The sequence below is a fragment of the Dendrobates tinctorius genome, unplaced genomic scaffold, assembly GCF_039654945.1.
Source record: "Dendrobates tinctorius isolate UK_male_01 unplaced genomic scaffold, ASM3965494v1 ptg000432c, whole genome shotgun sequence".
NCBI lineage: Eukaryota > Metazoa > Chordata > Amphibia > Anura > Dendrobatidae > Dendrobates > Dendrobates tinctorius.
The window spans coordinates 722,721-744,929 of NW_027362095.1; the positions used below are offsets into that span (position 1 = coordinate 722,721).

Consider the following 22,209-nt stretch of genomic DNA (forward strand, 5'->3'; position numbering starts at 1 on the left):
AGGCTCAGACGGTGTCAGGCACAGTATGGATTTGACGGCCCAGATTGCACAGCGGAGGAGCAGGGAGAGGTAAAGATTGCAAATGCTGGGGCCCTTGCCAAGCAAGGGGGGCCCACTCGTGGGCGTCGGTACTGGCACTGGGCCCCTCATAGTACAGCGGTGTGTCTGACGGCGGGTGTGCACCACCACCGTCAGAGACACTTGATTGCACTATGAGGGACCCTGTGCCAGTGCCCGCGCCCAAGAGTCGGCCTACCCACCTGTCCAGGGCAACGGCACTCGCACGGTGTCGTGCGTTAGGTGGTGACCCCGGCCATGGGGGGGAGGCAGCACAGTTAGGGAGTTTTAGAAAGTGGCATATGTTGATGTTGGACATTCAACTGATGCAAAAGGCGAAATAGGTGAAGTACCAGGAAGAGGTGGACCAAAGCAAGCCATTTTTCTGTCACCCTATGTGTCATCAGGGGAAGGTGGGACAAAATCCTTGGAAACCCATGCATGGTTCATGTTAATGAAGGCTAGATCATCCACATTTTGGGTTGACAGACGGGTCCTTTTTTCTGTCAGGATTGATCCAGCTGCACTGAAGACTCTTTCCGATATCACAGTTGCAGCTGGGCAAGCGAGCTCCTGTAAGGCATATTGTGCCAATTCAGGCCAGGTGTCCATTTTAGGGGCCCAATAGTCAAAGGGGAATGACCTGTGTGGGAGAACATCGATATGGGAGGAAAAGTAGTTTGTAACCATAGTTGACAACTGCTGTCTCCTGTCACTTTCCATCAATGCAGTATTACCAGTTGTGTGAGCGGTATTTGAAAAATCAGTCCACAACATTGTGATGAAACCCCTGTCTCCAACGCCACTTCTGCTGTGTGCACCACGAACACCTCTGCCAAGCTGCCCCCGGCCCGTACGGCTCGTGTGAGAACCATCACCGCTGCTGTGTGCTGGGAATGCCTCAAGCAACCGATTTACCAGAGTTGCTTGTTTATTAGCCAATATTAGGTCAAGGTTCTCCTGTGGCATGATGTTTTGTAATTTGCCTTTATAGCGTGGATCCAGGATGCTGGCCAACCAGTAGTCGTCATCGTTCATCATTTTGGCTATGCGGGGGTCCCTTTTTAGGATCCGCAAGGCATAATCTGACATGTGGGCCAATGTTCCCGGTGTCAATGATGCACTGCGAGTGCTGGGTGGAGGAGCACTTTCTGGCAAATCCACATCCCTCCAGTCATGCACAAACCCTGTACCAGACCTTGCCACGCCAACATTTTCACTTGCCCCACGAGATGCATCCTCCTCCCCTAAGTAATCATCCCCATCATCCTCCTCCTCCTCCTCTTCTTCCTCCACCTCGTCCAGGAGAGGTCCCTGAGCAGACAATGGCTGAATGTCATCAAGGATTCCCTCCTCCTCTTCCTCCTCATCAACATTGGCTGCAGACGCCTGCTCCTTAAGGTGCGTCAAAGTTTGCATGAGCAGACGCATAAGTGGGATGCTCATGCTTAGGATGGCGTCGTCTGCGCTTACGAGCCGTGTGCATTCCTCAAAACACTGAAGGACTTTACAAAGGTCTTTCAGCTTCGACCACTGCACGCCTGTCAACTCCATGTCTGCTCTCAAAGTGCCTGGCCGTGTATCCTCCCACAAATGCATTATGGCCTGCCTCTGCTCGCACAGCCGCTCTACCATGTGCAGGGTGGAGTTCCACCTTGTTGCAATGTCGATAATGAGGCGGTGGTTGGGAAGGTGGAGCAATCGCTGCAGCTTCTGCATACGAACGGAGTGTACAGGCGACCGGCGGATGTGCGCACACAGTCTTCGCACCTTCTGGAGCAGGGCTGTTAACTCCGGATAATTTTTGAGGAAGCACTGCACCACCAGGTTCAAGGTGTGAGCCAAGCAAGGTATGTGGCTGAGTTTTGAAAGGGCTATGGCTGCCACAAAATTACGGCCGTTATCACTAACTACCTTGCCTGCCTCAAGATGTACACTGCCCAGCCATGACTCAGTTTGTAGCTTCAAGTACTCGGCCAGCACCTCGGCGGTGTGTCTGTCGCCCAAACACATCATCTGCAACACAGCCTGCTGACGCTTTCCACTAGCTGCTCGATAGGGGGACACATCGTGTGCAACAGTGGCAGCTGCAGATGGAGTGCTCGTACGACTGCGCTCTGTGGACGAGCTGTCGCTTCTGGAGGAGGAGGAGGAGGAGGGTCGAACGCCTACAGCCAACTGTTTCCTATACCGTGGGCTAGGCAGCACTGTCCCACCACCGCTGTCCCCTGTGGACCCTGCATCCACCACATTAACCCAGTGCGCAGTGATGGACACGTAACGGCCCTGGCCATGCCGACTGGACCATGCATCAGTTGTGAGGTGCACCTTTCCGCTCACTGACTGCTTGAGTGCATGGACAATGCGGTCTTTCACATGATGGTGGAGGGCTGGGATGGCTTTGCGAGAGAAGAAGTGGCGACTGGGTAGGTCATAGCGTGGTACTGCATAGGCCATGAGTTCGCGGAAAGCTGTGCTTTCCACCAACCGAAAGGGCATCATCTCAAACGAGATTAGTTTGGCAATGTGGGCGTTCAAACCCAGTGTACGCGGATGAGAGACTGAGTACTTTCTTGACCTACTCATAGTGTCTGGGAGGGTGAGCTGGACTTGAGAGCTGCATATGGTGGAAGTAGCGGTGGACAGGGCGGACTGAGAGAGGGTTGATGATGGTGATGGAGTTGGTGTTCTTTCTGATGGCCTAGAATCAGTCTTTCGTTGATATAACAGTGGGATTCCCTGACTGCTGTGGCCTTGCAACGACACCTCAACATTTGCTGCTGTGCTAACCGGTGGGCTTACAGTGGGGGAAACAATGTAGCGTTGCTGACTACCTTCGTTGTGATCAGTTGCACATGTGGCACTTGAGGTTTGGTGTTGTGTCCACGCTTGCAAGTGCATGCTGGTTAAATGTCTAAGCATGCAACTGGTATTCAAATTTTTCAGATTTTTCCCTCGGCTAAAGGTCTTTGTGCACTTCTTACAGATAACCTTGGCCTGATCATGAGGATTTTGTTCAAAAAAGTGCCACACTGCACTCTTCCTACTTTGGCAGACATTTTGCGGCCTAGCACGCTGTGATCTTTTGACCCTCTGGACAAGCTGTCCAGCAACTCTTTTGATGTTTGGAACCTGTCTTTGGAGTGCTCCGGGCCTGCCAGATAACAGCTGTTGCGATGTCGATGTCTGCTGTGGATGCTCCTCATCTGAGCTATTGGAAGCAGCACCCTCTTCCCCCAATGGATGCCAATCTGGGTCAACAACTGGGTCATCCATCACCTCCTCTTCTATGTCATGTGCACCTTTCTCTGTGTCACCGTGTATGGTGGTATAGTGTGCGGGAAGGGGCACCTGAGTCTCATCAGGGTCAAAATCTGGCTCTGTACACTGCGAGGACAATGTAGTGCTCTGAGTGAATGTACCAGCAGAATCATCCATCATCGGCTGTGCATCAGTGCACTCCATGTCAGATTCATCTTGGCCTGGGTAATTCACCATTTGACTTGATAATCCAGGCATGGTATGTGAAAACAGCTCCATGGAGTAATCAGTAGTATGGCCTGCGTCATCCTTCAATCTTGGTTGGGGTGAAGGACACAAGGAAAGGTGTGGTTCATGAACATGAGCCTCCAATGACGACTCAGTGCTTTTACTTTTTACAACTGAAGAAGAGGAGGCGATAGAGCTGGAGGCTGAGTCAGCAATGTAAGACAAAACTTTTTCCTGATGCTCTGCCTTTAAAAGCGGTTTGCCAACTCCTAGAAAACTAAGCGTTCGAGTCCTTATGTAGCCAGACGATGACACAGGGTCAGCACCTCCTGCATTCGGTCCTATTTTGCTCTTGCCACTACCATCAGATCCACCACCAACACCATCATTACCAGCTGCCAACCCCCGCCCAATTCCACGGCCTCTTCCACCAGCCTTCCTCATTTTTGGTAGAAATGTAGACAAAATCCAACAAACTATATAGTAATGTAAAACAAGGTACAAGGTGTCTATAGGACAGGGGAGTTTTAGAATTTCTGCACACACTTGTGGACAGTGGACACTTGTGGATTGTGTGCGGCCCTCTGATATCTGAGCGCTATGTGACACGCTCGATGGCACAGCTGCCTGTGACCAAAGTGACGAGAGGATAATGGAGATTTTGAATCTCTGCGTACACTTTTGGACACTGGACACTTGTGGATTGTGTGAGGCCCACTGATATCTGAGCGCTATGTGACACGCTCGATGGCACAGCTGCCTGTGACCAAAGTGACGAGAGGATAAGGGAGATTTTGAATCTCTGCGTACACTTTTGGACACTGGACACTTGTGGATTGTGTGAGGCCCACTGATATCTGAGCGCTATGTGACACGCTCGATGGCACAGCTGCCTGTGACCAAAGTGACGAGAGGATAATGGAGATTTTGAATCTCTGCGTACACTTTTGGACACTGGACACTTGTGGATTGTGTGAGGCCCACTGATATCTGAGCGCTATGTGACACGCTCGATGGCACAGCTGCCTGTGACCAAAGTGAAGAGAGGATAATGGAGATTTTGAATCTCTGCGTACACTTTCGGACACTGGACACTTGTGGATTGTGTGAGGCCCACTGATATCTGAGCGCTATGTGACACGCTCGATGGCACAGCTGCCTGTGACCAAAGTGACGAGAGGATAATGGAGATTTTGAATCTCTGCGTACACTTTTGGACACTGGACACTTGTGGATTGTGTGAGGCCCACTGATATCTGAGCGCTATGTGACACGCTCGATGGCACAGCTGCCTGTGACCAAAGTGACGAGAGGATAATGGAGATTTTGAATCTCTGCGTACACTTTTGGACACTGGACACTTGTAGATTGTGTGAGGCCCACTGATATCTGAGCGCTATATAACACGCTCGATGGCACAGCTGCCTGTGACCAAAGTGACAAGAGGATAATGGAGATTTTGAATCTCTGCGTTCACTTGTGGACACTGGACACTTGTGGATTGTGTGAGGCCCACTGATATCTGAGCGCTATGTGACACGCTCGATGGCACAGCTGCCTGTGACCAAAGTGACAAGAGGATAATGGAGATTTTGAATCTCTGCGTACACTTTTGGACACTGGACACTTATAGATTGTGTGAGGCCCACTGATATCTGAGCGCTATGTGACACGCTCAATGGCACAGCTGCCTGTGACCAAAGTGACGAGAGGATAATGGAGATTTTGAATCTCTGCGTACACTTTTGGACACTGGACACTTGTGGATTGTGTGAGGCCCACTGATATCTGAGCGCTATGTGACACACTCGATGGCACAGCTGCCTGTGACCAAAGTGACGAGAGGATAATGGAGATTTTGAATCTCTGCGTACACTTTTGGACACTGGACACTTGTGGATTGTGTGAGGCCCACTGATATCTGAGCGCTATGTGACACGCTCGATGGCACAGCTGCCTGTGACCAAAGTGATGAGAGGATAAGGGAGATTGGATTGCTTTTAAAAAAGCAGTTTGCGGAGCATTGGGTAAACAGCAATGCCAGCGTGTCAGGAAGCCTTAAAAGGCAGCCCAACAACCAACACCACTGATACACCACAATATAGCCTCCCCTTGCACTGCACACACAGTGACTTGTGTGTTGTGCAGGCCAAATCGCTAGCAGCAGAAGCAGTTTTTTTGTCTTCTTCCCTGCCTAACGCTCTCCCTACAGAATCAGCAGCAACCTCTCCCTATACTAAGATCGGCAGAAGTAAGATGGCGGTCGGCGTGCACGCCCTTTTATACCCCCTGTGACGCCCACCAAAGCAAGCCAATCACTTGCATGCCCTTCTGAAAGATGGTGGTGACCAGTGCCTAGGTCATCACGTTGCCCACAGTGTCCGTGGATCCTGATTGGCTGAAAAAGAGCGCAAAACAAACTTTTGAAACGCGACTTTGGCGCGTAAGTCGCCGACCTCGTGGCCGACCTCATCCTAGGGTCGGGTTTCGTTTCATGAAACCCGACTTTGCCAAAAGTCGGCGACTTTTGAATTTTTTCGACCCGTTTCGCTCAACTCTAGTTATCACGTTCGCCTAACACGCGAAAGGTCCCCAGTTCGAAACTGGGCAGAAACATGCTGTTACCCATAGAATCATAGAATCATAGAATCATAGAATCTTAGAGTTGGAAGGGACCTCCTGGGCCATCTGGTCCAACCCCCTGCTCAAAGCAGGATTCGCTAAATCATCCCAGTCAGATGTCTGTCCAGCATCTGTTTGAAGACTTCCATTGAAGGAGAACTCACCACTTCTCGTGGCAGCCTGTTCCACTCATTGATCACTCTAACTGTCAAAAAGTTTTTTCTAATATCTAAACTGTGTCTCTTCCCATTCAGTTTCATCCCATTGCTTCTAGTCTTTCCTTGTGCAAATGAGAATAAAGTTGATCCTTCTACAATGTGACAGCCCTTTAGATATTTGTAGACAGCTATTAAGTCTTCTCTCAGTCTTCTCTTTTGCAAACTAAACATTCCCAAATCCTGCAACCTTTCCTCATAAGACAGGGTTTGCAGACCGGTCACCATTCTGGTCGCTCTTTTCTGAACTTGCTCCAGTTTGTTGATGTCTTTTTTAAAATGTGGTGCCCAAAACTGGACACAATATTCCAGATGAGGTCTGACCAAAGAGGAGTAGAGGGAAATAATGACTTCACGTGATCTAGACTGTATGCTTCTGTTAATACATCCTAGAATTGCATTTGCCTTTTTTGCTGCTGCATCACACTGTTGACTCATATTCAGTCTGTGATCTATTAGTATACCCAAGTCTTTTTCACATGTGCTGTCACTTAGCCCTATTCCTCCCATTCTATATATGCTTTTTTCATTTTTATTGCCCAGATGTAGTACTTTGCATTTCTCCCTGTTAAAAACCATTCTGTTAGTTGCTGCCCACTTCTCCAGTTTATTTAAATCTTTTTGAATCATCTCTCTCTCCTCTCTAGTATTAGCTATCCCTCCTAGCTTTGTGTCATCAGCAAATTTAATCAGTTTACCCTCAATTCCTTCATCTAAATCGTTGATAAAGATGTTGAACAATACAGGGCCCAGGACAGAGCCCTGTGGTACCCCACTTGAGACATTCTTCCAACTGGATGTGCAGCCATTTACGACCACTCTTTGGGTCCGATCACTAAGCCAGTTATGAATCCACCTAACAGTTGCCTTGTCCATTCCATACTTAGTCATTTTTTCAATAAGGATTGTATGAGAGACTTTGTCAAATGCTTTGCTGAAGTCAAGATATACTATATCTACAGCATTTCCTTGATCCACCCAATCAGTGATACCGTCATAGAAGGAAATTAAGTTAGTCTGACATGACTTATCAGTTACAAACCCATGCTGACTCTGTTTAATCACTTCATTCTTATCCAGGTATTGACATACATGTAGTTTAATAATTTGTTCAAAGATCTTTCCTGGTATAGAAGTCAGACTCACCGGCCTATAGTTGCCTGGGTCCACCTTCTTCCCCTTTTTGAAGATAGGAACAACATTTGCTCTTCTCCAGTCTTCTGGCACTTCTCCTGTTCTCCAAGAATTTTCAAAGATTATGGAGAGGGGTTCAAAAATTTCTTCTGCTATCTCCTTCAGTACTCTGGGGTGTAATTCATCTGGACCTGGAGACTTGAATTCATTTAGGTTAGCTAAGTGTTTCCTCACTATCTTTCTGTTTATAGATATCCTGGATTCTTCTATTCCCTTAATAGGACAGTGAATAACAGTTGATGTTGCATTTCCTTTCTGAGAGAAAACAGATGCAAAATAGGAATTTAAAAGTTCAGCCTTCTCAACATCCTGTCTTACCATTTCATCATTTTCATCCTGTAAAAATACTATAGCATCTTTGACTTTTCTTTTACTTTTGACATATCCCCAAAATCCTTTATTATTGCTTTTGACATCTCTTGCAAGCCTCAGTTCATTTTCAGCTTTAGCTAATCTGATTTGTGCCCTGCAGGTTCTGCAGACAGCATTATATTCTTCTTTAGATATGCCTCCCTCTTTCCATTTTATAAACATTTTTTTCTTCCTTTTTAGCATGTGCTTAAGTTCTGTGTTCATCCATCCTGGTTTCCTTAAATGCTTCCTATTCTTCCCTCTTTTCGGAATTGTTAACAACTGTGCTTTGAGAATTTCATTTTTCAAGATTTCCCATCCTTCCTGGACATTTTTGTCTTTAAGGATATCCAGCCATTGGATCCCTCCAATTCTCTTTCTGAATCCCTTAAAATCTGCCTTTCTGAAATCTAACCTTGACGTCTGAGTCTTCACAGGTCTTCCACCTCTAGTTATCCAAAATTCTAAAATAGCATGGTCGCTACCTCCTAGGGTCCCAGCCACTTTTACCTCCTCAACCATTTCCTCCCTTTGGTATCCAAGCTTTTGACTTTCAGTTCTTGATCTCGATTGCTTGTTGTCTCCACAGTAAGCGCTTGCATCCGGTTTCTGTAGTGTAGCTGTTATCACGTTCGCCTCACACTCAAAAGGTCCCCACTTCGAAACTGGGCAGAAACACAGCTTTTTCTCTTGGAAAACGATCTTGTTGACTTTCAGTGCTTGTTCTTTATTGCTTGCCATGACCACAGCATCTTTTGTTTGTTTGAATCGGTTTGTTTCTGTAGTGTAGCGTTTATCACGTTTGCTTTACACGCGAAAGGTCCTCAGTTCGAAACTGGGCAGAAACACAGCGTTCCTCTTGCAAACTTGCGCTTTTGACAATGAGTGCTTGATCTTTAATGCTTGCCATGACCACAGTAAACGCTCTTGTCTGGTTACTGTAGTGTAGTGATTGTCCTGTTTGCCATCCTCCTGAAAGTTCCCTGTTTTGATCCCGGGCAGAAACATGTGGCTTTTCTTTATTTTGATCACAAACGTATATTGTTGGCTTAATTAGCCTTAGTTAGCATATTCTATTGCTGGTTTAATGAGCATTACTTTTACCAATGTGATTATTTCTACCCGTTTTTGCTTTTGGCAAGCATGTGTGTTTTTGACAGTGTCTAAGTGTTCCTAATTCAAGTAACACCTGATAGGATCAAGGTGCGAAAGCAGGCATCTAGGTGCTTTTTCTTTTTGGCTTTTGGACAAAGGCATGAGAATGTTTTGTGGAGCATGGTTTTGTTTCCCTGTTTGTTCTTTTTCTCCAATAGCCTGACAAATGAAAGGTTCCTGTGTTGCAAAATGCACTTTGTCCTGTCTTCAGACATAGAGGAAGACCTCTTGACTTTGGCTGGCTGTTTTTTTCTTTTTCAAGTTCATTTCAGCATGTTTAAACATCTTTAGCTTTGCATGGAGTTTCTGAAGTGTAGTGGTTGTCACGTTCACCTCACATGCGAACGGTCCCCAGTTCGAAACTGGATAGAAGCATGACATTAGGTGTTGATATTAAAGCTTTTGACGTTGAGTCTTTGTTCTCGATGGCTCGTCATGACCACAGTAACCTACCGCAGCCGTTTTCTGTCGTGTAGTGGTTATCACGTTAGCCTAACACGCGAAAGGTCCCCAGTTTGAAACTGGGCAGAAACACGCTGTTACCCTTTGGTATCCAAGCTTTTGACTTTCAGTTCTTGATCTCGATTGCTGGTTGTCACCACAGTAAACGCTTGCATCCGGTTTCTGTAGTGTAGCGGTTATCACGTTCGCCTCACACGCGAAAGGTCCCCAGTTCGAAACTGGGCAAAAGCACAGCTTTTTCTCTTGGAAAACGATCTTGTTGACTTTCAGTGCTTGTTCTTTATTGCTTGCCATGACCACAGCATTTTTTGTTTGTTTGAATAGGTTGGCTTCTGTAGTGTAGCGGTTATCACGTTCGCTTTACACGCGAAAGGTCCTCAGTTCGAAACTGGGCAGAAACACAGCATTCCTCTTGCAAACTAGCGCTTTTGACAATGAGTGCCTGATCTTTAATGCTTGCCATGACCACAGTAAACGCTCTTGTCTGGTTACTGTAGTGTAGTGATTGTCCTGTTTGCCATCCTCCTGAAAGTTTCCTGTTTTGATCCCGGGCAGAAACATGTGGCTTTTCTTTATTTTGATCACAAACGTATATTGTTGGCTTAATTAGCCTTAGTTAGCATATTCTATTGCTGGTTTAATGAGCATTACTTTTACCAATGTGATTATTTCTACCCGTTTTTGCTTTTGGCAAGCATGTGTGTTTTTGACAGTGTCTAAGTGTTCCTAATTCAAGTAACACCTGATAGGATCAAGGTGCGAAAGCAGGCATGTAGGTGCTTTTTCTTTTTGGCTTTTGGACAAAGGCATGAGAATGTTTTGTGGAGCATGGTTTTGTTTCCCTGTTTGTTCTTTTTCTCCAATAGCCTGACAAATGAAAGGTTCCTGTGTTGCAAAATGCACTTTGTCCTGTCTTCAGACATAGAGGAAGACCTCTTGACTTTGGCTGGCTGTTTTTTTCTTTTTCAAGTTCATTTCAGCATGTTTAAACATCTTTAGCTTTGCATGGAGTTTCTGAAGTGTAGTGGTTGTCACGTTCACCTCACACGCGAACGGTCCCCAGTTCGAAACTGGATAGAAGCATGACATTAGGCGTTGATATTATAGCTTTTGACGTTGAGTCTTTGTTCTCGATGGCTCGTCATGACCACAGTAACCTTACGCAGCCGGTTTCTGTAGTGTAGTGGTTATCACGTTCGCCTAACACGCGAAAGGTCTCCAGTACGAAACTTGGCAGAAACACGCTGTTACTCTTTGGTATCCAAGCTTTTGACTTTCAGTTCTTGATCTCGATTGCTTGTTGTCACCACAGTAAGCACTTGCATCCGGTTTCTGTAGTGTAGCGGTTATCACGTTCGCCTCACTTGCGAAATGTCCTCAGTTCGAAACTGGGCTGAAACACAGATTTTTCTCTTGGAAAATGATCTTTTTTACTTTCAGTGCTTGTTCTTTATTGCTTGCCATGACCACAGCATTTTTTGCCTTTTTGAATCGGTTGGTTTCTGTAGTGTAGCGGTTATCACGTTCGCATTACACGCGAAAGGTCCTCAGTTCGAAACTGGGCAGAAACACAGCATTTCTCTTGCAAACTAGCGCTTTTGACAATGAGTGCTTGATCTTTAATGCTTGCCATGACCACAGTAAACGCTCTTGTCTGGTTACTGTAGTGTAGTGATTGTTCTGTTTGCCATCCTCCTGAAAGTTCCCTGTTTTGATCCCGGGCAGAAACATGTGGCTTTTCTTTATTTTGATCACAAACGTATATTGTTGGCTTAATTAGCCTTAGTTAGCATATTCTATTGCTGGTTTAATGAGCATTACTTTTACCAATGTGATTATTTCTACCCGTTTTTGCTTTTGGCAAGCATGTGTGTTTTTGACAGTGTCTAAGTGTTCCTAATTCAAGTAACACCTGATAGGATCAAGGTGCTGTCGGGAACCCTCAGATTACTCTTTCATCTGAAGGACCGATGTTCTTAGGTGTGAAGCACCATATGTCTCTAATCAATTGCTCCGTCGATAAGGATAACACAGACACGGGCTGTATAATACCACTCGGGATGCCTGCCAAGACACCTCTGGCTTATCAGTTAGGCTTCCGTCTTTTATAGTAAAGAATTTAAACATTTACAGACATGCACAGTACAAATGATTTCACAACTTGTTTTCTACAAAGAAAGTCACTTAGGCGAAAAAGCAGAGGTATTTGACCTTGGTTCACAAGGGAGACGTCTGAGACATCTCCTCGAAGAACAGATAAGGTTTTAAACAAGAGAATGCAACATAGACAGAACTCAATTTAACTCCTTCAGTTCCTATCATTCCCCCCTTTGACATCTTCATTTTCCACAATCTGGAACACTGGATCCTGCAACAACAGCGGATAGTGGCTCGTTCACCAGGTACTATCCCAGGCCGACGGGTTGCCCAAGGGAGACAGGTCTTCTACCTTCTCCATCCCCCAGATACTGAAGCCACGTCCATCATTGCAAGAGTACGCTCCTTCATGCCAGAAATGAGATGTCAATCTAGGACTCAAAGGAATAATAGTTAAATTCTTGTTGTTTACAGTCAAACTTCCTTATCTATTTCTACATCTTTTCTTGCATACAGAGATACACCAAAAAACAAGTTTCAATAGCACATATATTACGAAGATACAAACAACAATACGTAATAGACTTAGTATAATCCCAGTTATCCAGCCTCCAATACCCTTAAACCAATTAGCTGGATTAAGAAAGGAGAATGTATCTGACCACCAACTATCCTTAGTACCATCATTGTCTTTATCGTACTGATCTCTAAGTTTTTGAACATCCTCTATTTTCAATTTTAACTTTATAATGCTGTTGGGATCTATATAATGACAGCAAGCTGGTCCGATGACTTGACACATACCTCCTTGCGCTGCAGGTAAATAATCTAATACTATGGTATGCTGATTAGTGGCTATGATGAGCTGATTTTGGACAGCAACGGTGGTGTTCAATATATCCAATATATCCCATATTTGGTCATCTAAGTAATCTGTAGCCCTGACTAATTTATCCCACATTTGAGTAATCATAGGATAAATAAAAATAGAACTGACAATTTTATTAGCCACACTCATCTGCACTATATGTGGTCTCCCAGAGAGGCGAGGTGTATTGTCAGCAGCTCTTTTGTACAACGTGTGTTTAGGTATGCTCTGAGTATTCAACTGGTCATTCGGAATAACAAAGGTAGCTGGAGTCAAACGACCCAGAGTACAAGCACCTTTTATCCCTACTGGCAACCATTTATATGCATTGTCTCCACATATCCAGTACATGTCACTAGGTAGGTCCCATAGGGCTGAATGTTGTAATACCAGTCTATGAACTAAATCTATGAGCGCAGATACATTCTGAAGCATACACCAATTTGGAAGTTGTCCTAAAGGGCTACAATACCCTACATCGGGATTTCCACAGGTGGGAATTCCTTTCTCATATCCAGATGACTCGTTGCAAGGTATATTACCTGAAATATTAAAACAAGTTTCATTATTGCCCTGGGGAAATAAATTGGAATACTCCCAGGACGTGTTATGCAACCTTCTTTCTAGCAGTATTGGTTTGAAGGCATCAGTAGAGTGGGAAGTTACATTAAAACTAACTTGTAGGCCATACATTGGAATTTGCCCCAGGTAGGTTAATCGAGTTCTATTCCTGGGTACCCAAGCCCCCCCTTTATATGCCAGATATTGAAGGTGTGCATTACTTCCTGAAAGATTACCCTGCCACCAAGGGTATCCTACCCATCTCACAATAGGTATTCCAACAGTTGTGTTCCATAACTTCACATTATTTGTGGCATTATTAGCAAGTGTATCAGAACAACTGGTCCAGGCAAATAATTCCTCGGGTGGCATAGGAATAACAAGGAACGGAATACTAGTGGCTGATACTGGTGAATGTGTGCAGATCCAGCAATCTGCTGGAGGCTGAGTGTCATTTGACCAATCATTCAGTAATTTTTCATGATGTTGTATAAACTTATTATTCAAGGACATTGGAGCATTTAGACTGTCCCACGCAGCTACCATTATTACAGATAATGCAACAAAACCAAACCAAAACATTATGCACTCTTATGCTTTGTTAACTCCTGTGGCTAGTTTGCAATGCGATGCGTGGATCCAGGTTGGTCGTCCTTCCAACTTAACAGAAGTAGGCGTTGTTAGGAGTACTTGGTAAGGTCCTTGATATCGGGGTTCAAGGGTCTTTCTGGAGTGTTTCTTGACATATACGTAATCACCAGGTTGTAGACAGTGAGTTCCTTCCACACTATCTGGATCTGGAATGAAAGAGAAAACTAGAGAATGCATTTGAGTTAAATGCTTTTGCAACTGGATTACATAACTTGTCAAATTATCCACATTGAGTGTTAAGACCTGTGGGTAGTACAACCCTGTGTTCGGTGGTCTTCCAAACAGTATCTCGAAGGGTGACAGTTTAGTTTTCCCCGTGGGTGTGTACCTTACTGAAAATAATGCTAATGGGAGACACTCTGGCCATGGTCTATGGGTTTGTTCCATGGTTTTCTGTATTTTCAATTTTAGTGTCCCGTTCATTCTCTCTACCTTCCCTGAACTCTGTGGGTGGTAGGGTGTATGAAATGCTTGTTCTACACCTATCATTTGCATTACATTTTGCATTACCTCAGCAGTAAAGTGTGTACTTCTGTCTGATTCAATTGTTTCAGGGACACCGAATCGTGGTACTAGTTCCATCACCAGTTTCTTTGCAGTGGCTCGAGCTGTAGCCGTTTTCACCGGGTAGGCCTCTGGCCATCCAGAGAAGAGATCTACACATACTAGGATATTTGCATACACTCCTACCTTGGTAGCTGTATGTCGTCAATCTGCCGTCTCTGAAATGGGTAGAGAGGCCTAGGTGTCGCTTTCTTAGGGACTTTTACTGTTTTACCTGGGTTGTGCTGTGCACAGATGAGGCATGATTGTACAAGTTTCGCGGCTGCGCAACTGAAGCCAGGAGCGATCCAGAAGGCATCTACCATGGCACACATGTGACTTTTTGAGGTGTGATTGGGGCCATGTGCTGCTTGCGCCATGATTGGGAACAGGGACTTTGGTGGGCACATTTTATCCTTATTCTCCCATACTCCATTTGAGTTCAGCTCAGCTCCCAGTCTCCCCCGGTGTACCTTCTCTGTTTGGGCAGCCTTTTGCTGGAGGGATTTCAGGACATCTAGACCCAATGTGGCTGGAATACGCTGACTCCCCGCCACCGTCCACTGCTCTCTCTAGGCCGCCTTGTGCTATTTTAGCAGCCTCGTTCGCCCTTCTATTGCCCTCTACCTCCACGGAGTCACCTTTGTGTGTGCTTTTACCTTGACAATGCCAACCTGGACTGGTAACATCAATGCCTCCATCAATTGTTTCACCAGCTCTGCATTTTTAATGGGCTTCGAATCTGTGAAAATATTAGCGACTTTACCTGCAGCGGCTCTACACGCCTCAGTGAGTGCCTTCAACTCTGCCTCCTGCGCCGACATGTGAGGAGAGAGTGGCTCCGCTCGGATTACCTCATGTGAGGATACTACTGCATATCCAGTGTAGAATCGTCCATCCTGGTGGTATCTGGGGCCATCTACAAAAAAGAAACTCAAAGTCTGCATTAGGAACAGGTTTTTCATGAATGTGTGCAAACCCAACTGTCTCCTGACTCATCAGTTCTATGCAGACATGTTCATGCGTCATGTCAAAGTATCCTTCCTCACTTGCCAATACGGTCACCAATTCCCCCTTTTCTGAATCCACAGGCAGGAGGGTGGCTGGATTCAGAACGTTACATCTTTTGAGGGTGACATACTCAGGAATTAGTAGAGCACACTCAAGTCGGAGCTGTCTGGCCATAGACAGATGTTTTGGTTGAACTTGTAGGAGTATGGCATGGATGTCATGTGGGGAATAGATTGTCAAAAGAAACGTCAGTGTCATCTCACATGCCTTCCCTATTACGTCTCCACTTTTTTCCTTGTGCTCCAGCATACATGACAGGTCGTCTTATTGTCCTTGTTTGCTCAATTTCTTTAGCTACCTTAAGGAGGTCTTTCGGATCTACATGTCTCCATTCAGGTCTGGCTGTCTGTACTGCGTCTCGTAAATCTTTGTTCATACCGTCAATGAATGCATTCACCAGAATTCTAACATCAAGTGGGTTTATGCAAATGTACCCCATGTCTGCCCATTTCAGCTGTAACCGTCCAAGGTATATCTCTACTCTCTCTCATCTTTGCTGTGTCACATTAGTCAGGAGTACAGACTGCTCTGATTGTTCCACGGCAGCCCATTGTCTTAGTGACTCACAGTACGTCTCCCCAGATCGTGCAGATTTATCATCCATGCCCCAAGCCTGATTCTTTGTCACATCTGTGTGTCTTAATTATATGATCTAGTGCGTCACCTGCCTTTAGACTCACCAACCTCTCTAGGTCTGCCCAGGTACACTTATATGTCTGCTGTACTTCCTTTATGTGTCTGTAAAACTGTAAAACGGGAATGGTTGGTCTTCAGGGGCAGGCAGCTGCTTCAGCAAAGCTAGCTGGTCAGAGGGGCTCCAGGGATAATACTCCTGCATCTTTCTTATTCTAGTCACACTTCTAGGTCCTGATGGGGTTGGTCGTCTGATGTCTACTGTCAGCTTACTCCTCAAGGGCCAATGTCCCCACTACCCACTATCCACACTATTATGTCAGCTTCTTATGATCTTGTCTGGATAGGATTTAGTGCAATTCTCTTAGGTCAGTAGCACAGGTCACACAAGTAGCTATTCAGTCTGGGTTTGTCTGAGTCTGACCACAGTGTTTACAAGTCCATCTGTTTTGTCTGGGTCTCTGGTTACACTTTGTCAATCAAACATTCATAATACACCTTCCACACTGCTGCACATTCTCAAGCATCATTTATTCACTTGCTATTTTCTTCCCTTGTCTGTGCCTTTTTGTACATCCAAACATTCACACTCTGGTATTTTTGCCTTTTTCAATATTTGTCCCACTTGTTTTACTGCTTCCTTCCTGCTCTGTCTTTTGTAATTTGACACAATTTGCTACACAAATCAATCACACAACTAGAAGCAGGTTCAAACACATTAATGACCAAGCAATCACTTACAATTCCCTTCTAAATTAGGCACCATATCTTACTTTTAACTTCCAATCTTCAATTAAGTACTGTTGCTTTAAAATGCACAAATCTTTCAGCGTGTACCTTACGGATAGAATTACAGAGAATTTTGAGCACAGCTCACACTCAGCAGAGATAAGAGCGAAGGGAGAAGAAACTGCGCAGCGCCATCCTTCCCCCCTCCCGTCAGAATGCAGCGTCGTCCTTCACAGAATTCTGTAGTTCTTTAGACTTATCAAAATCAATTTCTACAAAGAAACTCAAAATCACGGGATTTCACTGTAAGGGCAGATAACTGTATAATGAGATTAACCATGCCTTGCCCTTTTTCTGGCCAAATGCATTCAGGAAACTTTACAATGTAATGCCACATATAACACGAACTACACTCACTGGCCACTTTATTAGGTACACCTGTCCAACTGTGTGTTAAGACTTAATTTCTAATCAGCCAATCACATGGCGGCAACTCAGTGCATTTAGGCATGTAGACATGGTCAAGACAATCTCCTGCAGTTCAAACCGAGCATCAGTATGGGGAAGAAAGGTGATTTGAGTGCCTTTGAACGTGGCATGATTGTTGGTGCCAGAAGGGCTGGTCTGAGTATTTCAGAAACTGCTGATCTACTGGGATTTTCACGCACAACCATCTCTAGGGTTTACAGAGAATGGTCCGAAAAAGAAAAAAAATCCAGTGAGCGGCAGTTCTGTGGCCGGAAATGCCTTGTTGATGCCAGAGGTCAGAGGAGAATGGGCATACTGGTTCGAGCTGATAGAAAGGCAACAGTGACTCAAATTGCCACCCGTTACAACCAAGGTAGGCAGAAGAGCATCTCTGAACGCACAGTGCGTCGAACTTTGAGGCAGATGGGCTACAGCAGCAGAAGACCACACTGGGTACCACTCCTCTCAGCTAAGAACAGGCATCTGATGGCTACTTTCAGCAGGATAATGCGCCATGTCATAAAGCTCGAATCATCTCAGATTGGTTTCTTGAACATGACAATGAGTTCACTGTACTCAAATGGCCTCCTCAGTCACCAGATCTCAATCCAATAGAGCATCTTTGGGATGTGGTGGAACGGGAGATTCGCATCAGGGATGTGCAGCCGACAAATCTGCGCCAACTGTGTGATGCCATCATGTCAATATGGTCCAAAATCTCTGAGGAATGCTTCCAGCACCTTGTTGAATCTCTGCCACGAAGAATTGAGGCAGTTCTGAAGGCAAAAGGGGGTCCAACCCGTTACTAGCATGGTGTACCTAATAAAGTGGCCAGTGAGTGTATATCATTACTCAATTCATTCAGTCTCAGATGTAGATTTGAATTATCTATAACGCATCTGTCCGGGATTCCACCACAACTAGAAAGGTCACAAATCTCTTGACACAAAAATGATGTGTGATGATTCATTCATACGTGCTCATTCACTGATTTTTTTTTTTTTTTTTTTTTTTACTCAATTACTCATCTCTCATCTTATTCAGAGGTTCTCATAGACATATATACAAGGATTCACACAGCCTGCCTATCTTGCACTTTGGATTTGATTAATACTTTTTCCAGGTTCTTTGCTGCACTACTTCCATATCTATCCTCAATTATATCACATAACCGATTTCCTTCTTCAGGTGTCTTTCCCTGACTGTTCCCCATTTTATCTTTTATTCTTATCCTGTTTCTCTTGTTGTCTTCCTGTTAGTCCCCTGCCTTAGGTGGTGTATTGGGTAAGCTCAAGACTAGGCTCTACTATACCTCGTTACCTTCTTCCTAAGGTGCTAACAGGCTAAATGGAGTGTCTGTTCCTCGGTGTACTACGTGTTTCGTGTACTTATATGCTATGTAGCATCCGAACAGAAATACTCCCACAACACACAGGATTGTAAACAAAGTGTCCATCTATCGGGGTTCTTCAGTCATATCCTGTCACAGGCTCATTTCGTGGTCCTGTGCTCATTCTATCACACTCTTATCTGTCACAAGGTTTATTCGTAAAGGGTGTTGATTTAAGCTTAGGCGGTGACCTCCCCGAAAGGACGCTGTCACATGACCCAGTTAGGCAATATCACCACTCTTTGAACGAATACCTACTGTGCAGCTTATTTGTCTACTTTTCACAGTCCTTCAAATCAAGGCAGTCACTCAACAACCTCCTCTATTTCTAGTGCGGAATCGTCTATTGTGAAAAACTTGTCCGTCCGGGCTGCGCAGTATGAACTGTTCACCCAGCCTTATATTCCGTAATGTCAGACCTCTCCCATTTTGATTTGCATCAGCTCTTTTTCTAAAAATAGCTGTGCACAGACAGAACCTACAGTAACCTCTCATTCGAGCAGAAATTACATATGCGTGTCACACCCGATTTCCTCAGAGTTCTTATATGGACCTGATTTTACGGCCCCCTCCTCTACTAGATTCCCCTTTATACGGACCTTAGTTATAATGATAGATTATAAAGAGCAGAGAAGAGAAAAATTGATCTCTTACATGGCCAGGTGTTTAGGTCTGCTGTTCACAATTTCATCAGTAACTGGAGTGGTCTGTAGATCGGGTAGTCTTGGAGAGGTGCCTATATCAGGTCCCTGTTTCGGGCGCCAGGAAACTGTCGGGATACCTCAGATTACTCTTTCATCTGAAGGACCGATGTTCTTAGGTGTGAAGCACCATATGTCTCTAATCAATTGCTCCGTCGAGAAGGCTAACACAGACGCGGGCTGTATAATACCACTCGGGATGCCTGCCAAGACGCCTCTGGCTTATCAGTTAGGCTTCCGTCTTTTATAGTAAAGAATTTAAACATTTACAGACATGCGCAGTACAAATGATTTCACAACTTGTTTTCTACAAAGAAAGTCACTTAGGCAAAAAAGCAGAGGTATTTGACCTTGGTTCACAAGGGAGATGTCTGAGACATCTCCTCGAAGAACAGATAAGGTTTTAAACAAGAGAATGCAACATAGACAGAACTCAATTTAACTCCTTCAGTTCCTATCAGTGCGAAAGCAGGCATCCAGGTGCTTTTTCTTTTTGACTTTTGGACAAATGCATGAGAATGTTTTGTGGAGCATGGTTTTGTTTCCCTGTTTGTTCTTTTTCTCCAATAGCCTGACAAATGAAAGGTTCCTGTGTTGCAAAATGCACTTTGTCCTGTCTTCAGACATAGAGGAAGACCTCTTGACTTTGGCTGGCTGTTTTTTTCTTTTTCAAGTTCATTTCAGCATGTTTAAACATCTTTAGCTTTGCATGGAGTTTCTGAAGTGTAGTGGTTGTCACGTTCGCCTCACACGCGAAAGGTCCCCAGTTCGAAACTGGGCAGAAACACAGCATTTTCTCTTGGAAAACGATCTTTTTGACTTTCAGTGCTTGTTCTTTATTGCTTGCCATGACCACAGCATTTTTTAGTTGTTTGAATTGGTTGGCTTCTGTAGTGTAGCGGTTATCACGTTCGCTTTACACGCGAAAGGTCCTCAGTTCGAAACTGGGCAGAAACACAGCGTTCATCTTGCAAACTAGTGCTTTTGACAATGAGTGATTGATCGTTAATGTTTGTCATGACCACAGTAAACGCTCTTGTCTGGTTACTGTAGTGTAGTGATTGTCCTGTTTGCCATCCTCCTGAAAGTTCCCTGTTTTGATCCCGGGCAGAAACATGTGGCTTTTCTTTATTTTGATCACAAACGTATATTGTTGGCTTAATTAGCCTTAGTTAGCATATTCTATTGCTGGTTTAATGAGCATTACTTTTACCAATGTGATTATTTCTACCCGTTTTTGCTTTTGGCAAGCATGTGTGTTTTTGACAGTGTCTAAGTGTTCCTAATTCAAGTAACACCTGATAGGATCAAGGTGCGAAAGCAGGCATCTAGGTGCTTTTTCTTTTTGGCTTTTGGACAAAGGCATGAGAATGTTTTGTTGAGCATGGTTTTGTTTCCCTGTTTGTTCTTTTTCTCCAATAGCCTGACAAATGAAAGGTTCCTGTGTTGCAAAATGCACTTGGTCCTGTCTTCAGACATAGAGGAAGACCTCTTGACTTTGGCTGGCTGTTTTTTTCTTTTTCAAGTTCATTTCAGCATGTTTAAACATCTTTATCTTTGCATGGAGTTTCTGAAGTGTAGTGGTTGTCACGTTCACCTCACACGCGAACGGTCCCCAGTTCAAAACTGGATAGAAGCATGACATTAGGCATTGATATTAAAGCTTTTGACGTTGAGTCTTTGTTCTCGATGGCTCGTCATGACCACAGTAACCTTCTGCAGCTGGTTTCTGTAGTGTGGTGGTTATCACGTTCGCCTAACACGTGAAAGGTCCCCAGTTCGAAACTGGGCAGAAACACGCTGTTACCATTTGGTATCCAAGCTTTTGACTTTCAGTTCTTGATCTCGATTGCTTGTTGTCACCACAGTAAGCACTTGCATCCTGTTTCTGTAGTGTAGCGGTCATGACGTTTGCCTCACACGCGAAAGGTCCCCAGTTCGAAACTGGGCAGAAACACAGCTTTTTCTCTTGGAAAACGATCTTTTTGACTTTCAGTGCTTGTTCTTTATTGCTTGCCATGACCACAGCATTTTTTGTTTGTTTGAATCGGTTGGTTTCTGTAGTGTAGCGGTTTCACGTTCGCTTTACACGCGAAAGGTCCTCAGGTCGAAACTGGGCAGAAACACGCAGTTACCCTTTGGTATCCAAGCTTTTGACTTTCAGTTCTTGATCTCGATTGCTTGTTGTCACCACAGTAAGCACTTGCATCCTGTTTCTGTAGTGTAGCGGTCATCACGTTTGCCTCACACGCGAAAGGTCCCCAGTTCGAAACTGGGCAGAAACACAGCTTTTTCTCTTGGAAAACGATCTTTTTGACTTTCAGTGCTTGTTCTTTATTGCTTGCCATGACCACAGCATTTTTTGCTTGTTTGAATCGGTTGGTTTCTGTAGTGTAGCGGTTTCACGTTCGCTTTACATGCGAAAGGTCCTCAGGTCGAAACTGGGCAGAAACACAGCGTTTCTCTTGCAAACTAGCGCTTTTGACAATGAGTGCTTGATCTTTAATGCTTGCCATGACCACAGTAAACGCTCTTGTTTGGTTACTGTAGTGTAGTGATTGTCCTGTTTGCCATCCAACTGAAAGTTCCCTGTTTTGATCCCGGGCAGAAACATGTGGCTTTTCTTTATTTGATTCACAAACGTATATTGTTGGCTTAATTAGCCTTAGTTAGCATATTCTGTTGCTGGTTTAATGAGCATTACTTTTACCAATGTGATTATTTCTACCCGTTTTTGCTTTTGGCAAGCATGTGTGTTTTTGACAGTGTCTAAGTGTTCCTAATTCAAGAAACACCTGATAGGATCAAGGTGCGAAAGCAGGCATCTAGGTGCTTTTTCTTTTTGGCTTTTGGACAAAGGCATGAGAATGTTTTGTGGAGCATGGTTTTGTTTCCCTGTTTGTTCTTTTTCTACAATAGCCTGACAAATGAAAGGTTCCTGTGTTGCAAAAT

At 44.7% G+C, this 22,209-nt stretch overlaps 4 non-coding genes across 4 annotated transcripts; all 4 read left to right on the forward strand.

Annotated features, from left to right (window-relative positions):
* The first annotated feature begins 9,873 nt into the window (after positions 1 to 9,873).
* Positions 9,874 to 9,946, forward strand: TRNAV-UAC (transfer RNA valine (anticodon UAC)). Its single transcript has one exon. It is a non-coding gene; the product is annotated as a tRNA-Val (tRNA).
* A 1,097-nt stretch (positions 9,947 to 11,043) lies between these two features.
* Positions 11,044 to 11,116, forward strand: TRNAV-UAC (transfer RNA valine (anticodon UAC)). Its single transcript has one exon. It is a non-coding gene; the product is annotated as a tRNA-Val (tRNA).
* Positions 11,117 to 20,141: 9,025 nt separating this feature from the next.
* Positions 20,142 to 20,214, forward strand: TRNAV-UAC (transfer RNA valine (anticodon UAC)). Its single transcript has one exon. It is a non-coding gene; the product is annotated as a tRNA-Val (tRNA).
* Positions 20,215 to 21,469: 1,255 nt separating this feature from the next.
* On the forward strand, positions 21,470 to 21,542 carry TRNAV-CAC (transfer RNA valine (anticodon CAC)). The gene has a single exon. It is a non-coding gene; the product is annotated as a tRNA-Val (tRNA).
* The last annotated feature ends 667 nt before the right edge of the window (positions 21,543 to 22,209 follow it).